This window comes from Piliocolobus tephrosceles, unplaced genomic scaffold (assembly GCF_002776525.5).
Source record: "Piliocolobus tephrosceles isolate RC106 unplaced genomic scaffold, ASM277652v3 unscaffolded_15598, whole genome shotgun sequence".
In the NCBI taxonomy this organism is placed as follows: Eukaryota; Metazoa; Chordata; class Mammalia; order Primates; family Cercopithecidae; genus Piliocolobus; species Piliocolobus tephrosceles.
The window spans coordinates 2,106-8,272 of record NW_022297196.1 but is presented as its reverse complement, the minus strand read 5'-3'; the positions used below and the strand labels follow the sequence as shown (position 1 = coordinate 8,272).

General features: G+C 47.6%; 1 pseudogene; it reads right to left on the bottom strand.

Annotated features, from left to right (window-relative positions):
- Positions 1 to 4,485: 4,485 nt before the first annotated feature.
- Positions 4,486 to 5,808, bottom strand: LOC113220880 (annotated as a pseudogene).
- Between the last annotated feature and the right edge of the window lie 359 nt (positions 5,809 to 6,167).

Here is a 6,167-nt window from a genome sequence, read left to right as displayed (position 1 = left end):
TGAGCCAAGATCGTGTCACTGTGCTCCAGCCTAGGCAACAAGGGCAATACTTCATTTCAAAAATAGTACACACAGTGGCACAGGCACACACAGCGACAGTCCAATGACTCTACCCCAGTACAACCTCTCCCTTATTCAGCTTAAGTTTCAACTTCCCCAAAAGGTTATCTCCAGCTTCTGCCATCTGCACTGATCTCTCTTCCTTCCTTGAAGTCCTAGAATAAGGGATAAGTTACTCATCCTAGCACTTACTCTGCACTGAGAATTGTTTTACTATGGAATATTTTACACGAAGTCAGTAATAAATACCTGAAGGGAATAAGCAGACATACCACCCTGTCCTGTACCTCAAAGCCTTTCAAGTCCCGTGTACCCCATGTCAATCCCAGCCCTTAGGATCCAGAGTGAGAGTAGCAGCTATAAATTCCATGGAGATCAATCTTTTGTTTTTCACTCATTTTACATTTGTCTGAATCCCTTACAACACTGTCAGGGTTGGGCTGCTCTGAGCTTGGCATACATGCACCGCACGATACACATCACTCTGCTTTTCTCCCAGTTTGGGATCTTCCCAGCAGATGCTGTCAGCAATGATGCCCTCAACTCCACCCTGTGGTGTGCATGGCCCATGCCCTCCAGGCTCCTCTTAAGGGACACAAGGGCAGTCACGACTACGCTCATTTCAAGTTCTGCACTGTCCGCTCCCTGCTCAGGGCTCCGGCTCGCATGAAATGGGCTTGCTGGGTTGGTGTGTACACACATCCTTCATTCAAACCTAATGCCAAAGTTCCACGCACAACAGCAAAGTACAAGACGGTTCCCATCACTCATGGGGCTGGCAGACCTCCCAATTTTTACAACCTGGCATTTATAACAACTTTATTTCTGTTCTTTCACAATAAAAGGTTCCACCGAATAGGATAATATTACGAAGAAACTGCTGACTTTTGTTCCTGTAAAAATAATCTAATGGTTCAAGGAAAGGGTGACAACCTTACCTACGGGAGACAGGGTGAACTGTTTGTGAATGAAGGAACAGTGCTGTGGGATTTGTTCTGGCAAACTCCAGAGTGGGGATACAGTTTGAGTAGAGAGAAGGCGGCCAAGGCTGCACGGGGTGGAGAAGAGCAGAAAGGCCAATTCCTGTTGCGTTCCACACATGGGCAGAGAGTTCCTAAGCCATCACCAAGGAGGGGGCATATCCTAGTGTCCACTCCACCCCAGCGCTGCAGGTCCGGGCAGCTGGAAACACCTGCACACACTTCTGCGCTCCAGCCTGTCTAGGATATGGCAACATAAAAGGAGAGTGTGTCCCCTACAGGAATGAGCGATACATACAGTGTTCCCATGGCACAGCCGTCCTCTGTCCCCAAAGCCCAGGAGTACACCTCTCCAGTGGCAGCCAAGGCTACGCAGTGATGACCATCAGAATGGGCAGCAATTTTTACAATGTTTCTGGAGGCAAGGCCTTGGACCAGCTGTGGGGGCCTAAAAAAAGAAAAATAGGAAGAAAAGTCATCATCAGTCCAAGGAAAATGAAATCAGCGCAGCTCTCCTTCATCATGTATCCCCGAGCAAAGCCTGCTCTAACTGGAAGTGGGGCATAAGTGCCTGCAGGCCACGGGGCCAGCTCTCCAGCCCTTCCCACCCAGCACCAACAGAACAGCGGGCAGCCTCCAAGTGCTCTGCGGCAAGACCAGAGCCGACGCGGGGGCAGGCAGGCTGGCCCCGTGCCACAGAGACATGCAGCTGACAGGGAGGAACACCTTGCTTTAATGAAAACATGCCGTGTCCCAATCTGCCACTATCCCCGTGAGGCCCAACTCCCTCATCGGTCGCCTGCCTGGCCACAAAGTCAAATGAGTTTACACATGGAAAATGAGCTTCCGAACGGGAATGTCATGATTAGCAATGAGTTTCACTGTAAGGACTTCCTAACCTTCACAACCCAAATTTTGACAATATTACAGTTGAGACCATTAAGCATAATATACAATAAACAGAAGCTTATCAATCTTCAGAAACCCAATGGGCTTCAAGAAAGACCAGAGCTTGTGCATCTGCAGTACAGACCCTGCCCCCAAAGGGAACACTGCAGGCACAGTGCCCAGAACACTCACCAGTGTGTCACTATTGTAGGCCTCTGTGTGCACACGGCCATTGCGTGACAGAATCAGGAAGCGCTTCTCTGCACAGGCAAACTGTGTGACTCCCAGGTTGGCCAGGCCTTCGCACTGGATCGGACCAACCACATTGGCATAGTATTTCCATCCTATTAACCCCCAACCTATGACCTCTTGCAATGATCCCTGTAAGAAAAGAAAGTAAACGTTTTCTTTTACAACAGCAAAAGAAAAAAAGAAAAAGACTGGGAGTAACACTGAGATATTATAAGCTAAAAACAAAGCAAAAAAGAGAAAATATCCTGATTCAAAACATCAAAATAGCTGGCACCACGCCGTATTACCTCATTTAATAGGTATGATGAAGCGACTGAACAAGTTAGTTTTCCATTTCCATCTCATTTCATTTTAACAGAGCCCATTAAAAAGTAGTATCAATGACCATTAAGTACTAATAGACTTTAAAATGCTCAAACTACATCAGGGTCACCATTTTGTGCTTTAGGAGGCAAAATCCCAAAAGCCCACACACGAGGCTGGGAGACCAGCATCCATGCTGGCGGTGAGAGAAATCAAGTTGTACAGGAGCAACCTGGTGACAACCAGCCCACACTAGGTGCATCCCCACCTGTGCATGGGCACGGGCATACACACGTGCACACATGGAGCACACGTGTTCCAGGGCAGGCCCTGCAGCACTATTTGTGTTTCTTTTATTGTTGTTGTTATTGTTGTTTGAGAAGGAGTTTCACTCTTGTTGCCCAGGCTGGAGTGCAGTGGCGCCATCTCAGCTCACTGCAACCTTCCCCTCCCGGATTCGATTCTCCTGCCTCAGCCTCCCGAGTAGCTGCGATTACAGGCATGTGCCACCATGCCCAGCTAATTTTTGTAGTTTTTAGTAGAGATGGGGTTTCTCCAAGTTGGCCAGGCTGGTCTAAAACTCCCAACCTCAGGTGATCCAACCACCTCGGCCTCCCAAAGTGCTGGGATTACAGGAGTGAGTCACTGCACCAGGCCCTCAGCACTATTTGTATAGCAACATTGTGGCAATAAGCCCAAGTATCCACCAATAAGAGACTCACTAAACAAAGATACACAAAACATACATCCCCACACTGAATACTAAGTTGCTTTATAAAAACAAAGAGAGACACTCTGATAAAGTACTCCAGTACATATGGTTAGTAAAAAACACACAACACAAGTAACGCAACATGCTACCACTAGGTACTCACTCATTCCAGAGAAAAAGGAGGTTACAGAGGACACTGAAAAGTTGAGGGAGCAGGTGGGAAACTGGGTAGAAGGGGTGGGCAGGGGAAGCAACAGTGTGTCTCTGCCTAGGTTTGATTTTTGAACCATGTGACTGTATTCTTTTTTTTTTTTTTTTGAGACAAAGTCTGGCTCTGTCGCCCAGGTTGGAGTGCAATGGCGGGATCTCAGCTCACTGCAACCTCCGCCTCCCGGGTTCACACCATTCTCCTGCCTCAGCCTCCCGAGTAGCTGGGACTACAGGCGCCCGCCACCTCGCCCGGCTAATTTTTTGTATTTTTAGTAGAAACGGGGTTTCACCGTGTTCGCCAGGATGGTCTCGATCTCCTGACCTTGTGATCCGCCCACCTCGGCCTCCCAAAGTGCTGGGATTACAGGCGTGAGCCACCGCACGGGGCCTCCTTTTTTTTAATGAGTGTAAAACAAAATAAATACTCTTCATATTAGAAATAAAATGTTAGAAAAGTCGATTCAAAACTAACATTACTGTTATACCCAGGCAAAGTTCACCACCATTCCCAAAGGCAGTTTTCTCATTGACATAATGAGATACAACAGCATGCATGAGGTCCTCAGCTGGCCTGCACCCTACAGGTGCTCCACACACGCAAATCACTACTATTACCATTACTATTACGTAACAGACAGAATATAGAATTATACTGTCACTACCATAACCAGCATTACATACCAAAACAGCCCGCATTCAGAGTATAAAGAAGGCTGTGGAACCCCCTCCAGAAGGTGGGAGAGCCTGGGGCTGTGGACAAAGGGGAGCTCTCTGGGGCTGTGCTACCTGAACCTGGAACCTGGGCCCCCAGGTTGGGTCCCTAGGCCTGTGAACCTCAGCTTGCTTATCACTCACTCTCAACACAGGTACCACACCTTCAATTGCAAACTGCAAACACGTTTAAAACCACAAGCCAGCTTCCCCCATCAATACCAGAAAACGCAAGTCTCCACACGGGCCCAGGATGAGAACCTAGAAGTGGTACTAGCTACAAAACACATGGAGAACGTGGTTCTTGCACACACCTTACGAGACGTCGGAGAGCTACACAGTGGAGGCAACAGAGCGTAGCCAGACGGTCTAAATGGCCCATGACAACAACCGTGGTCTGTCACAGATCAATGGCAAGCTCGTTGTCTTGTGGAAGGGTGAGGTACCTCAGGAAACTCTCGCTGGGGCTCAGAGGGCCAGACAAAAGCTAGAAAGGAAAAGTAAACAGACATTCAGAAATGGAGGGAAAAATGAAAGTAACACAATTAGCCCTTAATAAAATAAAAAACCACTCTTTATATTTTGGTATTTACTCATGTGGCCCATCAAATGACCGTGTCAATGATACAGTTATACTTCACATCTATATATTTATGCAGCATATAAACTGACTGTACAAATGTCTACATTTACTGTATGCATGTCCACAACATTGACTGTGCATGTATACATTTATGATACCACAGGTAAGTTGAGTCCACACAGATTACTAACACAACCAAACCACCCCACAGGCCTAGGACCCCAGGAGAAAGGCAGAACCACCTCTCAGGGAGCCCAGTACAGCATCTCAAGCTGGCCTTGAAATCTAAAAGCAAAACCTTTACTTTAATCTAAACCTTGCCAGCTCTGGAGAACACCTACTTTCATTTGCAAATTAAATCGTAATTCTAATTCTTCTATAGGCAGAAGAGCCCGATGATTATTAAAGACTGCCAAATAATAGAAAAATTAAACCAAAGCATGATATTGGAATGCCTAAGACTTTCCCGAAAAGACTGGCAAAATCCAACCTGTACTTGACCTGTAAGGACCAACAGTCCTAGAGGTTCAGGCCCAGGGCCCCGCACACCTGCTCCTCCCCGAGCGCGGCATCCACACCTGTTAAGTGGGCAGCTGGTACTCAACAGAGTGACAGCTCAGGTGACATGCCCTGCACAGAGCCCAGTACACAGGAAAGGCCAACAAAGCAGGCCACTGTTTTCACTGTTCTTTTCTGGTATTGATTTAAAAGTGCATGTTTCAAGCTTGGATCTGTGCTGACGAGGAAGTCGGTGCTCACTGATTCGAGTCTTCTCCACAAACAAGTGACCACACCTGTCTCATCTGACTCGCTGCTGTTTCCACCAAACACACACACACCAGAGAAAAACACTGCCATGGACACGCATGCTGGTCTTGCTTAAAAAATAACTAGAATTGAGTGCCACCTAAACACAAAGTTCCATCATGACACTCACGTGCATGTCACCCTCGGAGTGGGGCGTAGCCTTCCTGCAAATGATGCTCTGGAACCTTTGCAGCAAGGGCAAAAGCGGGGCGCTGGTGCCCTGGGCAGAACGCTCATTGTGAGTCTCCTGTGCTCCGCTGTCCCACAGCTGAAGCAACAACAGGATGGCAGACAACATTTGGCTAAAGGAGAAAAGATATTCGTTCCTAGTAAAAACAGATTAACTTTTTTTTCATGGTTAATCAAAAATAAACGCAAACAGCTATATAGAAGTGAAGAAATACTTGGGATCTGGAAGGAAACAAAAGTCACCAGGCTGGAGTGCAGAGGTGCGATTTCTGCTCACCGCAAGCTCCGCCTCCCAGGTTCACGCTATTCTCCTGCCTCAGCTTCCCGAGTAGCTGGGACTACAGACCCCTGCCACCATGCCCAGCTGATTTTTTTGGCTAATGTTTTTTTGTATTTTTAGTAGACACGGGATTTCACCCTGTTAGCGAGGATGGTCTTGATCTCCTGACCTCGTGATCCACCTGCCTTGGCC